Source organism: Cryptomeria japonica, chromosome 6, assembly GCF_030272615.1.
Source record: "Cryptomeria japonica chromosome 6, Sugi_1.0, whole genome shotgun sequence".
In the NCBI taxonomy this organism is placed as follows: domain Eukaryota; kingdom Viridiplantae; phylum Streptophyta; class Pinopsida; order Cupressales; family Cupressaceae; genus Cryptomeria; species Cryptomeria japonica.
Window position 1 is genome coordinate 580230519 of NC_081410.1, and position 21787 is coordinate 580252305.

At 33.5% G+C, this 21787-nt stretch overlaps 1 pseudogene; it reads left to right on the plus strand.

Annotated features, from left to right (window-relative positions):
• Nucleotides 1-576: 576 nt before the first annotated feature.
• Nucleotides 577-21006, plus strand: LOC131035660 (DNA topoisomerase 1 beta-like; annotated as a pseudogene).
• Nucleotides 21007-21787: the final 781 nt, after the last annotated feature.

Sequence of the window (21787 nt, forward strand, 5' to 3'; positions counted from 1 at the left end):
TGCTAGCCTTTTCTGTTGTGAGAATGAAACCAATGTTTTGTTTAGAGTTAGGTAATAAGTTGGTTCTCAAGTAGAAATGTTCACTTAGGTTTGACTAGATTTATTGGTTTGTTTGTGTTAATAATTTTATTGTTATATATAACTTTTTATTAGGGTGTGTGCATTTGGTATTATCTCTTTATTAGACGATAGTTTATTATTTGGGAGAAACCTCCCATGGGCATGTAATGTCTCACACCATAAAAAACACTTTCCATTCTCACGCTAGAGAAAAAACATTTAGATAATTATAACATTCATCTTGCATTCAATATTTCACCTACCACATGTTCATTGGTTGAAATAGAAAAATCAATACTTACCAAGCTTGGAATTTTAGAGCAATTTGTGGGAAATAAATGGTATGGCATGGAGTGTATTTGCAATAATATAGTCATGATAATGGTTTTTTTCTAGGAGGGACTATGTCCCTTGGTGAGATGCCATGTTGTTGCATATTTGCTCCTGTGTAAAGGGGTTAATTAGAATCCAAGTCATAACATGGAGGTTGTCGAACATGTGAGAATAAAAAAAACAATGGCGTGGAACCTTGCAAAGGTCTGGCACAGGAAAAAGGGTGTATTTATCTTCAATGTATGGTAGTAGTAGAAGTATTTTCTGTGAATGCTCTGCCCCATATTGTAAGCTACAATATTTTAGTTAGAAAATGCAAGGGGAAATAAGCAAATGAGGCTACCTATTTGTTGTTAAGTTTGGAAGGAAAACTGCATGATGCAGTCTAGTAAGTTTGCTACAAATCTATAAAATTAAATGTTAATTACTATTAAAAGAGATGAGATAAAAAACTCATTAACCGTCTTAGTGATTTCCTAGAGTTATTCTTGTATCAATCTCACCCTTGTAATGTCATTTAATATGATTATTGCAATGATTTGAATGTTTTGTGCAAGTTTTTTGTAATCTTAAAGCCATTGAAATATGAACATCATCAGTTCATGCATGCAAAACAACCAAATATATTTTCTCTACAAGAGAAGAATAGTGAAAAAATATTAGAAACTTGTTGAGGGATGTTACTAAATTGTTTGTCAAATTGCCTATGGTAAAAACAATGCAAAATTTCAGAAAAAAGATTGGTAGCAAACCGGGGTGTATATTACATTATCATGCTCCCTTTGCCTCCTATTGTATATTTCTACAGTGAAAAGTTCACAAAGGTAGGCCTTAATAAATATTTGGAAGAGTGAAGCAAGGGAAATAAACTATAAGAGAAAAATTGGAAGAAATAAAAGACTAGATGTATGCTACCATTTGGTAGTTTTTGAATCCTAAAAGCCTTTTACATTAGTAATCATGCCAAAATAACAAGACACATTTTGAAGAATTTTGAATAACTTCTCTTTTGTGGTTGTGTTTGTGGTTAAGATCAATCTAGGAAGCCTTATCATGTGGGTTCCTTTAACCTTTGGAAATAGTGACATGACTATATTTTTACACATGAAACACTCCTTGGTTCTGTCCTTTCTCTATCTTTGTACATATTTCTCACTCCCTTTCCACTAAAATGTCATCAAGTATCAATTGAATCATGTCCAACTCCCAAAACCATTATGTCAGTACCCTTGGTTAGCAACAGAGCAGTTGGGACTGATAATAACCGAACCTTGGGGACCATCTAACAAATGGAGTTTTTTGAATGAATCATTTGTATCCAAGTCTCAATGAGATAGTTCTAAAGTGTAAAAATAGAGTGATAGTTACTCTAGAAATCTGTGTAGATAACTTTAACGATCTATTTTGAACGTATTTTTTGGATAGCAAACATTGCAACCTTTATTTATTCTTGCTTTTTTAGATAGTTGCAATTACAGTCTTTTTTATCCATGATTTATGAATAAATGTGATGTTTGCTTTGTTTTTTTAAATTAATTAAAAAATATCAATTTTTTTTCAATTTTATTCTTGTGTTCCCTCCTTTTCTTTATCTTGCAAGTTATGTTTCTTTTCCATCTAGATCATATTATCTTGTGCAAGTTTAGTTAAAATTTTACATAGATTTGGCCATGGGAATGAATTATACTTGGTGAGGTCAACTTGAATTTTTATTAATAGAAGTTGTTATTCAGTAATAGAGACCTAGTTATTCATTTAATTTTGGCTTGTTTCCTCCGTTCCTTTGACTGGATACTTTCGAATGGGATGAGTTGTGAAGAGATGGACATGAGCGAGGAGTTTGGAGTTGGTTTAAAGAAGGCCACAGGTTTAGAGGCAATCCCCGTATCTCATCTTCTACATCATACTCACTAATGACAATGGATGGTATTATCAGATTCGGTAATGTCTCGGCTTCAATATCGATAAATGAGTTTGACTAAAATTGAAGGACATTAATATTTTGATGTCTCATATAAACATCAAAGTATTTAGAAATCTTGAATTAGATAATAAAAATATATATTTATATACTAGCACTTGCATCGTGAACAAGTGCAAGGAATTTGTCAATAAGAAAATCAAATAATTGTGATGTGGATCGGTTCTCCAATGCTCTAATGGTATGCTTCCCATGAATGATGAAAATTGGAAATTGGGTTTGGAGTGTTGTAGTTGCGACTTGTGCTTTGCACATCCAAACATGTTTTTCTTAATCTATTATGTGTTAATGAAAGTGATAGAAGATACCCAGTGCAGAGAAGAGATAAAAAACATGTATGAAAGCGCTAATGTGACTTTGCATAAGAAAGGGCACCAAAAATGCGTGCACAGTGCCATCATTCCCACCATTTAGGGTTATCCTCAAGTGGGTAATGAATACCTACATCATCAGTTTTATTTTCGATAATCGGTGATCTAAAAATAGTTTAACGAAAAAAAAGGAGTGTGAGACAGGTTTGTCGATCAATTGTGGACTCGCAAATCCACTTATGAAGCCTATGAGATAAGTAGATTTTTAGTTAGTGTAGTATTCACTTAATAAACTAATGGTATGGTATTGGTATTTGTAAAGTATTAATAAAAAAAATTATTTTGATTTTAGTTTTTGAATTGATATATTTATAAATTCTTATCAAAAAAATTTAAATTATTTTATTTGATTGATCAATATTTTATTTAAGTATCATATTTTTCAAATTTGAACAAATAATAGTAATCCTACATTTCAGTCTTATTTAAAAATGGTAAATAATTATCTTATTTTGTTTGGTCAAAATTTATCTTTGATCATTGAATTAAATATCATTTAAGAATACACATCAACCAAGGTATTGTCCTACACCTTGTATCCAACTCAAAATTATTTTTATTTGTCATTTCAACTTTTTGAGCGTCAATAAATGAAACTTAAATGAGCTATGGTAAATATTTTATTATGTTAAAAAATTTGATGTAAAAGAACTTTGACTTCAAGACCCTTACAATAGAGATGCTAATAACTAATTTCCTATTAATAAGATATCTCAATTTATATATCATTTATTCAAATTATAGTATGGTCATGGCATTACCAAAAGGCATTCAACAAGTGGTTTTAGGAAACATGAGTAGAATTTACGAGTTCTACATGACTTTGATGTGACTTTTATTTTCTTTGTCAAATGCATTAGAGTTGGATTTATGATGTTTTAACATAATACAAGACTACGTTGTGCAGATAAATATATAAAGTGACATATGGTATAATCTTATATGATGTTGGACTTATCCCCTTAGCCTTTTATCCATATATAACACATGTATCCCTATAAACATAACTCTAATCTATTCATCCATACACACAATTATACATTCACTTAATCCATCTACTTATCGCACATGTTCATGCACTTGTCTCTATCGAGTGATTACCACCTACATTTGATCATTATCCCATCCCAAGATAAGTCTATACCCATAGGGTGATCTCGGGGTTGCAAACTTGTTATTTTCTAATTTAGCTAATTGGTCCCCTTCACACTTCTAGCTTGAGCCAACTAAACACACATTTGGCATAATTTGATGCTATGGTCAAAGAGATTGTGTTGATCAAAACACATGTTAGGAAAACATGTGTTGTACACCTTGCATAGGATTTTTTTTTTTACTATTTAAAATAATTTAGCATACAAACACACATTCTTTGAATACATCTACTTATTGCACAGGTCCATGCAATTGTATCTATCTAGTCATTAACCACCTCCATTTGACCATTATCTTATCTCAAGACAAGTCTATACTCATAGAGTGATCTAGAGGTCACAAACCTATTATTTAATAATTTAGCTAATTGGTCCCTTTCATCCTTCCACCTTGAGATAGCTAAACACCAATTTTAGCATGTGTGTTTGGAAAATGTGTTGTACACTTCGCACAAGAAATAATTATATTAATTACGTAAAATAAATATTTATTTGTGATGCATTCTTGGGATATGTTTAGTCATATTGAATATTAATTTGGGTCCACTTGTAAAATATTTTGGACATTGGTTAGATACTTATATAGGGTTGCACTTTGAAATCAAAATTAATTTTGATAAAAATTTAATATCAAAAAGAAAATTATGTGAGTTATATTTATGTGAGTTTGGTTTTGTAAAAACAAGCACATGTTTAGTGATTAAATTTGGCTATCACTTGTATTGAGGTCCCCTAAAGAGTGCATAGGTGAATTATAGCATGTGATGTCTAGTTGCATAATTATTCATTATGCTCAGATACATGAAGAGTGTACTAGATGAGCTTGGTGTTGAAGAAGTATTTCATGGAGACTCTATAAGCACATTGTAATGTTTCACCTTCTAAATAATACAATTAGTGTAAATATTTTTCCAAGTTGAGTATTTCTCTCATGAGAGTTTCCTTGCTATCCATTGTATCCATTCTCAATGTGTAATTGACTTTTTGTAATTATGTTATTGTGTTTTGTTCCAAAATATTGCCCCGTTTGAAATTTTTCATGTTATTCTTATCCAATTAAAAGACCTAAAGTTAAATGAAATATGAGATAGATATGCATTTATAGATGTTACCCAATTTGAACTATGGTGTGAATGTTTTCAAAATAAAAGACTTAAAAGTTTACTGAAAATTGACATAGATATCCAATACTTAGCATTACATAAATTTTTGTGACTGTTATCTATTATTTTATTGGTTAATTTCATAATTAATGAATCCTTAATAAAATCTGGAAAGAATGGTTTGTTCTAGATAACTGTGACATTACATTGATAAAATAGTGTATACCAAAAAGCCAAACAAAAGAAGCATCTCCTTGTTTACAGTTGGTATGGACATTTCATCGCTTCCATGGTCCTCTCTTCTCCTCACTACCGCTTCACTCATATTATTCCTCTTTCTACGAAGAAGGGAGAGTAGTAGGAGAAGGCCTTCTCTTCCTCTTCCTCTTGGACCTCCTACTAGGAAACCTCTTTCAGCTAGGAAAATGATCATAAATAAATCAGAGTATTAAATATTTTAATCTTTAATTAATTTTTGTCCTCATATAAATGTAATAACCTTTCAATATGGGATTGTCTTTTCGACTTCCGATGAGGACATAAATGTGGTGGTTGTTCAGCTTCTTTGAAAGCTTATAAATAAGTCCAATTCAAATCCAATTGCAAGGAGTTGGAGAGATGGAGTTACAGAGTTATAGGCATACGCTCCTTCACAAGATTGCCTAAATTGTACAGGCTCAGACATACAACTCTCTTTTACAAAGTTGGCCCAAATGGGATAGATTCAAGGGCACACAACTCTCTTTCATAGAGTTTGCCAAAAATTGTATGGTTCTTACATATTTTCAATGAAATGAAATTTTATATGATTTGTTATGTGTTTACAATACCACAAATTCTACTTTGGGTATCATCCTTTGAATTGACAAAATAATTCAGATCGCGCCTCCTCTCCTACCATGGCCAAAGACCTCCTCAAAACAAACGACCACCTCCTTACTGGGCGAACGGTAATTGAAGCAGCCAAGTCACTTTCCCATCATAAGTCCTCTCTAGCTTGGGGTGAATATGGTCCTTACTGGTACAATCTCTGATGAATTTCAATTGTTGAGCTTTTTAGCACCAAAAGACTTGAAGCTCTACAACACCTCAGAAGAGATCAAGTATTTCAGATGACTCGAATCATTTTCAAGGACACGGGGAAAGTTGTGGATATCGCGCATATAGTTTTCTGTACGTCTCTAAATTTGTTAGACAACATGATCTTCAGCACAAGCGTCTTCGATCCGCATAATCCAACTTCTGTGGAGCTCAAAGATAATGTATGGGAAATACCCAATTTGGTCGACCTTTTTCCGTTTCTTCGGTTCCTTGACCCGTAGGGCATGTCCCGGGAGATGACCATGCATTTGAAGGCCATGTATGAGTTTTTCAATGGATTCATACAGCAAAGGCTCGACACCACAAGCCAAAGCATTGAGCATAACCACTCTGAGTTCTAGATGTTCCGTTGGGTTTCAGAAGTGAAGATTGTAAGGAAGCAAAGGTGTGTGGAAACGCTTCCTACACTAATCTTGAGGGGATGGTTATGCAACTTTCAACTTAAATATTACTAAGATATCAAGAAATGCACAATAAAGCATAAACAAAATAGCAATGAACACATAACACAGTGTTTACCATGGGGAAACCCTTCTAGGAAAAAAACCCCACCCTCCAAAACTCGCACAATGTATTATCAAATCAAGCTGATTTCAATACACTTGCAATGCAAGTTCTTACAGGAGTGCATCACCACAACTCGAACTCAGAGAGACTCCTTCTAGCATCTAGTCTTGCAAAAAACTCAATCATCAAACTCCTCCCCAAGCCCTCCTTTTATAGTGATTTTACAACCTAGAAACCACTTGTGGTTTTACAAAACCATGGGCTTAACCACCATGCCACATGGTGCCCATTTTTGACATTTACATTTCCAAAATGGAAAAACAACCAGGTTAAAATAGTAATCCCGTCCATAATTTTGTCCCCTAGCTTAGACCCTCTTAAAAGTCACAAAATGAGTCATTAAGGCTCTAAAAATGGCCCACCTATATTCTACTATGGACAAGACTCATTTTTAACAACTCACTAACCATTTTCCAATGCATAAACATGTGGAAAACTACCTCAAACAAATTCTGGAATTTTCCAGAAAAAGACTGCAAGGTTGAGACACATGTTTCTCAACAAAGATTTCACTTTACCTGGTATTCGAGCCAATAGCTATAAGTAGAACTGAAAAGAATTTTAAAAAATTACTAGTTTATAAGTCTCTGATATTTTCTCGATCTGTAATTGTGCTCTCTAGTTTCAGGAATTATTTCTTGTAGGTACTAAAACGTCAACTACAACAATAGAATGGGTCATGGTAGAATTCATTCGCAATCCAAAGAAATTAAGCAAAGTCCGAGCAGAACTGGATGAAATCATTGATTGCAAGCAAAGAGTTGAATAATCCGACTTAGATCCGAATGAAGTATTCTGATTGCATTTGGCGAGTCCTCTGCTGTTACCCCGCAAAGCCAAAAGCTCCTTTGAGATCGATGGATTTGTGATACCCAAATACAACGAGGTGATGGTGAACGTGTGGGCCATTGGGAGGGACTCTTCAATCTGGAGAGAGTAAGAAGATAGAATACAATGGACAAAAATTTGAGCTCATTCCATTTGGAGCAGGGAGAAGAATTTTTCTGGGGCTTCCATTGGTGAGCCGTATGATTCATTTGGTTTTGGCTTCTTTACTCCATTCGTTTGAATGGATAGTTCCGGATGAGATGAGTTGTGAAGAGATGGACATGAGCAATGAGTTTGGACTTGCTTTAAAGAAGGCTACAATTTTACAGGCGATTCCCATACCCCGTCTCCTACATGATATCTACTATCATGTTATCTTAGCTATTGAATCAGTAAATCGAGACACAAAGTAAGGATTTCGCTGTTTATAGTTTATATGAATATTCCACTACTTTCTTGGTATTCTGAACTACTTATGCTGGATCATTGTTTTTATTCTTGTATGGAGAACTCTTGTGGGTAGGAAGAAAGAGAAGTCAGAACTCTCTCTCAACTCTTTTTTTTAATGAGATGCATAGATATGGTTGTACGATGAGTTAGATTCAATAAGATCAACTTGAATTTTATTCACAGACTGGGACTAATAGACTCGGAGTCAAAATAGGTGTGCTAAACAATATTTGTTATATGTGGAAAAATGTATAAGAGATCTACTTTTTATAATAGAAAAAATAAATCTATTAAGATCGTCATGAATGACAATATCAGATTATGTAACTTTTTGTTATTTTCAATAGTTGATTCAAATTGAACAAAATTAGGGTTGTTTTGGTTTATATGGATGCGATCATCCAATCATGTGAATCTTGGATTAGAAAATGTAATCTATTATTAATATTGTACTTTTCGAAAGTTGAATGTCCAGTGTAGTCTTATATTTTATTTTACTACTATAGAAATAGTAAACTAGCAATCGCATTTTGGTGTGCAATGGGTACATTAAAGAGGCATCGAAAGTTAATTAGGGGAAAATTAAATCTATTTTTTTTATCACAAATTGTGATGTACATGACTTCAATAGGTAGATAGATATAAACGTAGATAGATATGAAGAGATAATGAGATAGAGATACGGGGAGATATGGAAGAAGAAATATGGAAAGACAAAGATAGAGAGACAAATAGATATAGATGTAGTGGTTTTGGAAGAGGAAGAGAGAGTCACATCTAGAGAGAGGAAAAAAGAGGTAGAGATGAAAATAGAGCCAGATTGGAAGAGGGAGAGAAATAAATAGATATAGAGAGGTAGAAGGAGAGATAAAGTTAGAGAGAGATAGGGAGATACAAAGGCAAAGGTAGAGAGGTACAGAGGAAGAGAGAGAAATTTAAATGTTGGGATAGAGTAATAGAAAGATAGAGATATAAAGATATATATATATAGAGAGAGAGAGAGAGAGGGAGAGAGAGAGAGAGAGAGAGGGGGGGTGGATAGAGAGGAGAAGAGAAAGAGGGAGAGACATAGATCTATGAGAAGAGAAAGGGAGAGGTGGTAGAGATAGAGAGATGAATAGGGGGATGGGGAGGGAGAGAAATGAAGAAAGATACGTAGAAAGGGAAAGAAGGAGATAGATAGGTAAAGGGACCGAGAGAAGAGGGGGAACAAAGGGAGAGAGATAGATTGAGGGAGAGAGGATATGGGTTGTGTGTGTGTGTGTGTGAGAGAGAGAGAGAGAGAGAGAGAGAGAGAGAGAGAGAGAGAGAGAGAGAGAGAGAGAGAGAGAGAGAGAGAGAGAGAGAGAGAGAGAGATGTGCTAGTTTAATATTGTTTAGCACACCTATTTTGACTCCGAGTCTATCAGTCCCAGTCCGTGAATAAAATTCAAGCTGATCTGATCGAAGCTAACTCATTGTACAACCATATCTATGCATCTCATTTTAGGCAATAGATAGATAGATAGGTAAAGGGATTGAGATGATAATATTGCTAGTTATGTAATTGCTACTTTACTTATTATTGTTGTGCTTATTCTCTTTATCGTCTTGGTGTTGGTTCTTTGTTTTTCATGTTATTGCCTTTTTCAACACATTTTATAGTAACCATGAGCTACCTAACCATTTCATATCGCTACCTTATTCAATCAATTTGTGTAGCTTAATTTTAAGGTATTGATGGAACTACATGGATCTCCAATAGGTAGGTAGGCACTCTAGATCATAGAATCAAGCAAGATTTCTTTTTGGAGGGGCTGAAAGTCGATGTTTGAAAATTTATTGTAGAATGCATGGCATATCAACAAAATAAGAGAGAAAAAAAAAAGCTCCATGTCTTCTAAAATCCTCATCTATTCCATGTCAGTTAAGGTAGGAAGATATTTATGGATTTTATCACAACTTGATGTAGATTTGAAGGAAAAAAATACTATTTATATTTAATATTTTTATTTGTCCAATCCATTGGTTTGGATTGCAAGTTTGTGTAAATATAGTGTATAGTTCTAATATATTCTCCACTTATTGTTATTGTTACAGGAGGATTATTTATGGATTTAAATGTAATTTCTATTAGCACTCTGTATCATGTGGAAGAATTTATATACAACTCAGCTACACCTTATCAATTAGAAACTGACACAATTTGTTGTTATGTTGTTATGTTTTAAATATTGAACATATATTCATTAAATTGTGGTGTCAATGCAGAAAACAAAGAAATTGAAAGAAGAAAAGATAAAAGAAGAGGAAAAATACACGTGGTCTATTATGGATGGAGTGAAACAAAAGGTCTACAATTCATTTTTATTGGTGATAATTAGAATATTACATAACCTTATTTTTATCTTCCTTTTCATTTGCCTTTCTGGTGACAAAGATTTATCATTTGCATTGCTGCAGGTTGGCAATTTCAAAGTTCAACCCTTTGAGTTGTTCCATGATTGGGGAGAGCATGCAAAGGTTTGATTTTTATCTACTTCAAGAAATTGATATGCTAAAAGTTTAAATTTTTTTGGCTTTTTAGGGCTGGAATTTTTTACTCGTGGTTATCATTTCTTTCTGAATATTTTGTTAGTACTACAATAATAAAAAAAAATTGTACCTATTCATAGATGGGTAAATTGAAGAAGTATATTAATCCAGAGGATATTACTATTAACATTGGGAAGGATATCTCCATTCCAGAATGTCCAATTCCAAGCTACAAGTCATACAATATGTGTTGTCTATTGCTAATTGCCATTATCAGTGATATCTAGTTTTGGTGTTCACTACTAAACATGCAAATTTTTTTTCTTGGTTCTAAGTATGTTTTTTGGGCTATTTCCTCCTTATAGGTGGAAGGAGGTCAAGAATGATAAAACTGTCACATGGTTGGCTTTTTGGTATAACTTAATCAATCTCAAGGAATTCAACTATGTATTTTTGGATGCCAGTAATTCTCTAAAAGTTCAGAGTGACATAGAGAAGTATGAGAAGGCAAGAATGCTTAAGGTAATTTTTTTCTCTCGTGCTTGCTGAATTTTGGTCACCGTTTATGGAATAATTAAATTGACATCAGTTGGTTTGTATCCAATAAATTTTGTGATGTAAAGAATTTTTTTTTGTTTTCATGGAAGATTACATTGATAATATTCGAGATTCATACGCAAAACACTTCAAATCACAAAATATAACTAAGAAACAAATTTTTTTTGCCACTTATCTTATTGAAAGGCTTGCTTTAAGGACTGAAAATCAAAAGGCGATCTAATAGAGGATGCTTAGTTTGTACAATAGATTTGTGTATACATGAACATTTTTGAATTGATATTGTTGTGTATTCTTTCAATAACATTTAAGAAATGTTGTTGTTGCATCATTGGAATTTAATTTAATGTAGTTAGCTACATTTTTTTCTCTATTTGTAAATTGGTCCAAACATGTATTGAATTCTATTCCAAACAAGTATCGTGTGTGTTTTTAGAGTGTTATTAATTTTTAGCAATTATTTATGTGTGCTAATCTATAGAAAATGTGTCATTGTTTCATTTGACTTATGATGTATAGATAAATAATTATTGGGGTTGTCTATCTCTTTCTATGAATACACTATTTTTTATTTCACTACCCCATGTGAACAACTTTAGACTATTCCTTGTTCTTTCTTCCACTTGTTATTTTAATTTTTTTGAACTGAATTTTGTATTTCATTTATAGAGTTGGCTAATCATTGGACAATTTTTCAATTAGTAAACATAGTAAAAATTAGCCAATTGAAGAAATTTTTGCATACAAGCATTCCCAGATCTAAGAATATCAACTCTTCATTGTTTTATTTTTAGGCCTTTTCTTCCTTTTTTGTGAATTTTTTTGGCATGTAGATACTAGAATAGGTCATCAATCCATAAAATTGAGAAAGTGAACTTGTATGCCTATAAGCAATCTATTGTCAGATTTAGTGAATGAAAAATAATTAGATATATAAATTAATTATTGATCTAGTATTATGAAATTTTGTGTAAGAAGTGAAAGGTAGATGTTCTCTCTTATTAATTTAACTATTTTGGAATAACATTTATGTGGTGGCGGGAAAAGTAGACCGGGTGACTAGGACTTAATCCTACTTTTACCAACACATTGGGAATACGAAAGATCCTAGGGAGATAGATCACTTTGGCTACTTCTTGTGAGAAAGAGAGAGCCAAGGATTATCTCTTAGGGTTTCTATTCCACTTGTTGCAAATGATGAGAAAAACTAGGGTTTGAATGATCAACTAGATTAGGAGATAAAGAATGAAGCACAAATGAACTTGAAATTGAACAAACTTGCAGATTTGAAACTAAGATATTGAAAGAATGAAAGGGGGAGGATTTTGCATGTGTACCCGATGTTTCAAATTGAACAAAACTGATTAGGACTAGGGTGCCATGCCATTGTCCCTAATTGATTGACAAAAAGTTGTAACTGAGACACTACAAACTGGAGGTCCTGAGTCTACAACCTGTCAAATTTGAATGCAAAATGGAGGGACCAGGGCACCATGATCCTGTCCTTGATAGATTTATGCACTTCTGAGACTTCTGAGTGGTTATGATGCCTTTTCCAGAGCTGAAATTGCCTTTGAATGCCTGTTTCTGCACCTGCAACTAAAAAAGGAAGGTTTGCGTGGCTATATGGGGTTTTACCTTAGTCAAACCCCCGTGTTGATGATTTCCACCTCCATAAATAGCTAATAATGTACTGAAAATGTGTGTGCTATAATCTTGTGTATATGCAAGATCCTAAAATGAAAGAAACTAGAGACACCCTACGCATGAGAATAAACCCTAAATATAAATGTGCTTGTAAATAACAATGCTGCACACCAAATATGCTAAATGACCTAAAGAATGAATGGAAATTGATGTAAGGAATCTCATACAAAGACATGAAAATAACATGAAATCATACCAATCCCCAAGGGAGAGATATTGTCACTAGATCTCCTATTATTCTTCAATGTCTTCAAGGCTCCTAATTGATGATGAATGCTTTAGAAATTCTTGATTAATATTGTTGAATGTTGTTGAAGACTCCACATAAGCTTCTCTTTCACTACATAGAAGGCTCCTTATGCTTGCTTTGCTGAAAAATCCCTTGGATTAGATCCATCTTCATTGTCTTTTAATGAAGAAAGAGAGATCTTATATATGAAACCCTAGATCTTAATTTTGAGTTAATTTTTCCTTTAGGCTGACCAAGGAATTGAATTTCCCACCAATATTTTGGGTTTAAGCATTATAATATCATAGAATTGCACTCCCAAAATTTTGGGAAAAAAGATGAGGACCATGTGCATTCCCGCCATGGTCTGATCAACTTTTCACCAAATATTTAGGTCCATTAGATATGATGATATTAGAGAGAATCCCAAAGTTACAATTGATTTTGAGGTGTTTTGATATGCAAAATCGGGCCTTAAAGGTTGAAATAGGACATAATTAGGGTTTATGATTAAATGATTTATTGAAGGAATAAAACAAAAAGGGGCACACTTAGGGTAAAGGGCCCAGTTTTATGATATATGAAGTGATGAAATATGACTTTAGATTTAATTAAATTAATTAATTAAATTCTTAAAGGGAAATAATAATGCAAGATGCAAGTACACTAAGGCAGGTGCTAAACTAAGTGTGAAATTGTATGCCACTAGCAAGGGTGTATAATTTACGACACTACATTTAGCCCCCACTTTAGTGATCATATGACACTACGTGCATATGCAAGATAAAGTATAGAAAAGTAAACATTCATGAAAAAGGATATATCCACAAATTGTCAGATGAAGCCCTCAGTGATATTTGTAGTGCATAGTTAGGATCCGCACCCTACAAAAACACATGTTAGATAAAATCACAAAATCACCTGAATGATTACTAAGGAAGGTGATGAAAATTTGAGGGTAGCTATATGCCCCCCCCTGTTTTGACTTTCTAAATTTAGTGAGTTGAAATAGGGTATCACGTTTACCACATCGAATTGTGAAAAAATATTGATGACAAATGCTCATAAGAAGATTTGATACAAGATCAAAAACTAATGGAGAATCATTTCTTAAGAAAGAGAACTAAGCCTCAATTCCAACACAACAAAGTGTGTGAGGATTTGAGAGCTCTCTAACACAAGATGAAAGATTTAAATGGAAACAAATGCAAAGATAAGGAAGAAGAAAAGGAACCATGGACATCTCGCCCCTAAAACTAGGTGATCCATGGAGAAAAGGACATGGAAAACTAGCCCCCAGAGTTTGTCTGGGTGATCCATTTAAAGGAAGAGAGTGAGAACACCGTTAGTTCCACTCAACCTCATGCATGTGTGTGAAAGTAGAACAAGGATGCCTACCTTCGACACCAATAAGATATCCATCATGCAACAATATCATACATCCAAGAAAGAGAGGGAATGCTCTTAAAGAAAGGATAAGATAGTTCAAAAGAGATATCTTGCTATATAAGTGTATGTGATATCCTTGGAGGAGAGGAGATCTGTTTTAAAAAGACATCTACCTTCAAGAGGAGTTGTCTTAGATAAATATAACATCTTCTATAATGAATGAATGCAAGATATTTGAAAGGAGAAGAGGATTGAGATGACATCAAAGAGAGATTATTTATAAAAGCACTCTTCTAAAATAAGGAAAGAGATCCTCATCAGGGATATGCACGTGCAAAAAATAGAAGGGTTTTATTTTAAAAGATACTACTCAATGAAGAAAATAAATTGAAGAATGATCAAAGAATTCAAACACCAAAGGAGGAGGTCCCAATTAAGGATATGTACTTAAGCTCCCCATTAGGGATGCTTGTTCCAATATGAGAGAAGGAATTCAAATATGAATACACCTAATCAATAAGAAATCCTTATAGAAGACACTACTTCACAAAGGGGAAATTTTTAATCATAAGGAGAGATGTTTGAAATCACTCTTGCCCCCCATATATAGGGAGAAGAGATGAGATAGAAATAGGCTATTATGTTGCTTCCAAAAGTATGATTTCACATAAAATTGTACCATCATGAATGACAATGAGCCCCCAGTAAGTGAGCTACCAATGTCACACAATGATGAGAAACATAATAACCATTAATGTTATTTAAATACATGATATATTGAATGAGGTATTTGAATATGACATGTTAAATGCTCTACTATAAGTGACATTAAAAACATGTATAAGATGATGAAGCTTAAAGGGTCTTTAGAGAGAGAGAAGTTTATAGGAAAAGAATAGTCCACTAAGACATACTTTTCTTGCACACAAGAAATCTTGGGAAAGGGATAAGTGTAGCTCATCAGAGCCTTATTCCTAGAAGAAGGGATTTTAAAATGAGTAGAAAATAAAGCCTCATAAGTGGGATTATAAATCTCCTAAGGAGATTCATAAAGAGATTTGTTCATCACCAAGATTTCCTTATGAGGGGGATGAGTGTTGAAATAAGTAAAAGATGATTTAATTGAGGTGAGGTCATCATCACTATGAATTATAGCATTCACATTGAGAGATAGTCTTTTAGATGCTTTGGTGGGCTTAGAAGGATTATATCCAAGTCCAAATGAAGCTCCATGTGTATCATGTTCTGAAGGAACTTTAATTCCTTGTTCATTTGCACCACAACCATTTCCATCATAGCCACTCTTAGCTAAAATGTGAAAACTAGGACCATAAAGGGATGCCGAATTAAAAGATTGTGATGCCTCATAGGTCTTAGTGCTATACGAATTAGAGGAAGGATTTGAAGAATCATTTGAATTAGAAACAACCACAAAATGGTTACTTAGTTGTTTCGACAAAGTAGGTTTCTCTTTAGGTTCCTCCTTAGATTTCTCCTTCTGAGTCTTAGATTCATTACAAGGTACCCTATATTCTCCTATAAAAGTAGGGGTAAAGTCTAGAGATCCCCAATCATCATTTGTGATAACTTCTTCGGGAGAAAAGAGATCCTTGGGAGGAAATTTTGATTGAGTAGAAGAATCAGGAGTACTAGAAGGAACAACATCATCGAAGGGAATGGATGTATTTGAAGAAGTAGGGGGATTAGGAGAAGAATGGGAAGTATTTGAACAAGAAGATCCATATTTTAATTGTTCTTGAAATTTGGTATCAACTAATAAGGTGTATTTTGTATTGTTATAAATAAATTTGACTTGCCTATGCAAAGTTGAGGGGACAACTTGCATGCTATGAATCCAAGGTCTCCCTAATGTAAATTTGTATGTCAAATTACCAGGCATAGCATGAATGGGTGTAGGTAACACAATGAGACCTACCTTAATAGGAAAGGTTATGACACCTAGACATTGTTTAGCCACATTATCAAAACCTAAAATAGTGAGAGAAGAAGGTTCGATGAGAGCACTATCCACTTTAATCTTATTGAATAATTCCACACCACAAACATTAAGGGAAGATTCAATGTCCACAAGGGTTCGCCTTATAGCACTATCATGGATATTAACCACAATTATAAGAGGATCATATTGATTTTGGATTTTAGGAGAAGGTAACTCATCTCCTGTGAATATGATTTGAGCTTTGGATTTGTTTGTAGGATCAATCAAAGTGGACATGTTATTAGGTGTCACTGCAGGTGGGACATCTAAGCTTTTCAAAGCATCTTGTAACATCCTATGATAAGAAGGTGAAGTTTGAACAAAATCCCAAATAGAAATCTTAGCACGAGTGGCCTTAAGTTGTTCAATGAGACCATACTCCTTGCTAAGATTTGATATGCGAGGTTCTTGTGGAAGAATAGGTTGAGAGGGAGGAAATGAAGTTGGGATAACTGGAGGAGGACTAGGTTGACTATTGGTTCTTGTGTTGTAGATATGAGAAACCACATGATAACTCTCTCCAATAATTTTCTTAGCATACTCATAAGGGCTCTTAGTAGGATAACCTCCTTGCACAGTAATAATAGGTTTCTTAGGAGTGCAAAAAGAATAATTCATTAGCATAAGGTCACCTTGAACCACTAAGATAGGCTTACATGGGGAATTTTGAGAAGGATAAGCACCTTGACCTGTGAAGAGGGGTTTATTAGGTGTTTCATTCACATGTATCAAATTTATTGAGGATGGTTTAGGAATATCAAAGGTGTCCTTAGAAGAAGAATGAATAATATTGTTGGAAGAATTGTTGATAGTCTCTTCTTGCACTAAAATGTTATCATGGATAACACCAATTTTAGGAGGGAGACTATGGGTAGGCATTGATGTTTTAGGAAAGGTCATATGATCCTTTATCACCAAAGTATCTACATGGGGAATAAACTCTCTAGGAAAAGGATCAAGGTTACTCTTTAAAGTCTCACCTTTGAGAGGGAGATCTTTGAAAGAGATGTCAACAATCTTATATTGAACTAGGGTATCCTTATGAGTAAAACCAAGTTGAGGAAAGGGAGATGATTTATTTTTAGAGGGAGAATGATTGAGATTCATGGAAGGTAAGATGATATCAAGGGAGTCATCAATCATGATTCTATCTCCTTTGGCTAGGGTTCTCTCATGGGGTAAATAATAATCAACACCTTCTTCTAATGGTTCATCCCAAATAGTGAGGTCATTAGAAAAATTATTAGAAATATCCTACACAAAGATGTCGTTATTGCTATTGCCAATTTTAGGAGAAGGGATAACATTGTTCATTAATTCTTCATCCTTATGAAGGAGAGCATCACTACATGTGTTTAAATCATCCGCTTTCCTCAAAATGTTTTCAATGGGATATTTAGGAGAGAGAGTATTAAGGGAATTTATTATGATTTCATCTTCTTTCTATAAGGAATCTTTAGGGGTAAGACAAACTTTGGGAGAAGGGAAAGCATTTCTCATTAATGCTTCATCTCTAGTGGGATTTTGTTGAAATCAAAAAAGGAAATGTCATTTCAAGGAAAAGTAGGGACAATACCATCTTCTAGCACAAAATTAACCTCATGATGGGAGTATTATTTAGGAAGGAGATGAAAATATTTCTCCAAAGATTCATGCTTAGGAAGGAGATCTTTGGAAGAACTGTTCTTAACCTCTTGTTGTACTAACATGCCAATATCCATCAATACCTTTTCACTTAGAGAGACATCATGTAAAGTAGTTAAATTAAAATTAATAAAAGTGTTTACGATATCATCCTCTTCCTCTAAGATAGCTAGATGAGAAGAACATATTTTAGGAGAATTGTCAAGATCACTCTTTAAATCTTCATCCTTAGAGCATTGGAGAGTTTTGAAGGGATTGGTAACAAATATTTTAGGTACTATAATGTTTTCATAGATATGAGGAGGTTATTTAAGAGATGGAAATGTTGAAACAAGGGAAGCTAACCCATTATCACATCTAGGAAATGAATGCATCATGACAAAATATTTCCTCTTTCAAATGATAACATATGCAAAATAGAAGGAAATGTTCAATTTTAACCAATGAAAGCACTCTAAATGTTGATTTAGAATATGTAATTTATGAGTGAAATGTGTTCCTAAATCAGATTTAAAATTAATGATCCAAATTAAGCTATCTACAAGTTCAATTTTGAATTGAAAAATTAGGGTTTCAACAAAATTAACCTCTAAATTTTGAAATTTGCAAGGAATTGAAACTGCTAAATGTAAATTTAAATTTGAAATAGAAAAAAAACTCATATCTAAGTACATAAATCAAAATTAAAGAAGGTTGGATTCACATCGGGTTCACCAAAATGTGGTGGTGGGAAAAGCTAGACCAGGTGACTAGGACCTAATTCCACTTTTGCCAACACATTGGGAATACGAAAGAACCTAGGGAGATAGATCACTTTGGCTACTTCCAATGAGAAAGAGAGGGCCAAGGATTATCTCTTAGGGTTTCTATTCCTCTTCTTGAAAATGATGAGAAAATCTAGGGTTTGAATGATCAACTAGATTAGGAGATAAAGAATGAAGCACAAATGAACTTGAAATTGAACAAACTTGCAAATCTAAAACTGAGATACTGAAAGAATGAAAGGGGGAGGATTTTGGATGTGTAACTGATGCTTCAAATTGAACAAAAATGACTAGGACCAATGTGCCATACTAGTGTCCTTGATTGATTAACAGAGAGCTATAACTGAGACACTGTAAACAGGAGGTCCCGAGTCTGCAACATGTTAAATTTGACTGCAAAATGGAGCGATGAAGGCACCACTCCCCTATTCTAGGAAGGAATAGGGCTCCACACCCCTTTCCTTGACATATTTCTACACTTTTGAGACTTCTGAGTGGTTCTGATGCCTTTTCCAGATCTGAAATTGCATCCAGATGCTTGTTTCTACACTTGCAACTGAAAAGGGAAGGTTTGGGTGGCTATATGGGTTTTTTACTTAGTCAAACCCCTATTTTGGTGATTTCCACCTCCAAAAATAGCCGATAATGTACTGAAAATGTGTGTTTTAGAACCTTGTGTGTATGCAAGATCCTAAAATGAAAGAAACTAGAGCTACCCTACACATGAGAGTAAACCCTAAATGTAAATGTGAATGTAAACAATAATTATTAAAACCAAATATGCTAAATTATCTAAAGCATAAATGTAAATATGCAAATTGATGTAAGGAAGCTCAGATAGAGACATGAAAATAACATCAAATCATACCAATCCCCAAGGGAGAGATATTGCCACTAGATCTCATATTATTCTTCGATGCCTTCAAGGCTCCTAATTGATGTTGAATGATTGAAAAATTCTTTATGAATGTTGTTGAATGTTGTTGAATACTCCACATAGGATTCTCTTTCACTACATAGAAGGCTCCTTATGCTTGCTTTGTTGAAAACTCCCTTAGATTAGATCCATCTTTGTTGCTTTCAAATGAAGAAAGAGAGCTCTTCTATATGAAACCCTAGATCTAAATTTAATTCCGCCTTTCGGCGAACCTAGGAATTGAATTTCCCACCAATATTTTGGGGTTAAGCATAATAATATCATAGAATTGTGCTCCCAAATTTTCAGGAAAAAGCTAAGGACCATGTGCATTCCCACCACGGTCCGACCAACTTTTCACCAAATTTTTAGAGTCATTAGATATGATGATATTAGAGTAAATCCCAAAGTTATAGCTGATTTTGAGGTTTTTTGATATGTGAAATAAAGCCTTAAAGGTTGAAATAAGACATAATTAGGTTTTATGATTAAATGATTTATTGAAGGAATAAAATAAAAAAGGGGCACACTTATGGTAAAGGGCCCAATTTTATGATGTATGAAGTGATGAAATAGGACTTTAGATTTAATTTAATTAATTAATTAAATTCTTAAAGGGAAATAATAATGCAAGATGCAAACACACTAAGGTGGCTGCTATACTAAGTTTGAAATTGTACAATACTAGCAAGGGTGTATAGTCTATGACACTACAATTTCTATTACTTTATTGAATTATAGGATGATGATGAGGCTGATAAAGTTGGTTGTTGTACACTTAAAGTAGAAAGTGTGAAATTACTTCCTCCAAAGTTTCTCCAACTGGCATGATAACTGTAATTTTTATGTCTCATGCTTAAAGATTGGTTACCACTAATCTCACAATCAACAAATAAAATAGACAAATTGTTTCTTTTCTAAAGATTTTGATGGATGAGGCCTTTTCTTTCAGCTTGACTTCCTAGGTAAAGATTCTATCTGATACTTCAATATGGTTGATATTGATGAATGAGTCTACATCACTATCAATAATTTTTGAAATGGTATCCATGCTTTAGTTAAATGCTAAATTGCATTGTACAATGCCTTATACATGAGCTAAACCAATTTTGTTATATTTCTTATAAATTGTACTTGTATGCTTAAGGTAAATAGGATGGCTATTTTTTATTTGATGGGTTGGATCCAAATATACTGAATGTTTATCTCAAGAAAATAATGCCTAACCTCATAGAAAAAGTCTTCAGAACATATAATTCCTCCATCACATTGGACAAATCGATATGTGTTGCATTCCTTAAGATGGTTCTCCCCAATGCACACATAGATGAGATGTAATTATGTACATGAATATTAAATTTAATTACATTAACATTCCCAAAGCTCCTAGAGTCAAACAAGAGACAAGTGCACATTCACAATTCACAATTTCTAGATTCTTGTTGTTGATTGTTTCTTTGAACATTTACACTAGACTACATATATATGTTTTGTTTTATGAGAAGCCTTAGATCTAATGGTTCTTAAATCCTTGGGTTCTTGTTTGGGTTCTTTTTTAGGTTGCAATTCTCTTTAACCATGTCAAAGTCACACAATGCTCAAATGGATAGATTATCGAGAAAAATGATAGAACTTAGGGTAATTCTATGTTTTTATTCCATCATATTAAAGGCATGGACAACGTATTTTTCAAGTTTTTCAAATGTATGTTATATATTTCAAGTTTTTGAATTGTACCTCTTAAACAAGTAGTTGTGCTTATATCTGCTACAATGATGTTGCATTGGGTTTGCAATTTTTTATTTTTTATAAAAATGTATGGATTTATTGAGATCAGCTAGGTCTACTTTCATAGAAAGACTTGAGATAGTGAGTCTTAGATCTTAGTGTTAGAGTTTGTTCAAATTCTTTGTTTATATCTTTAACATTCTAGTTTATTGAAAATAGGATCTTGTAAAGGAGCTTGAAATAGATTTGAGCAGGGAAAAAAAGGGGAAACAACCACTAAATTATGTAGAAGGGAAGCCAAAGAGGAAATTCAATCCTAAAAAGTATCTCCCTTTATGTGGAATCATGATTTTATTTATGAATTCATATTTTTTGTGTGCTTGAATATTTG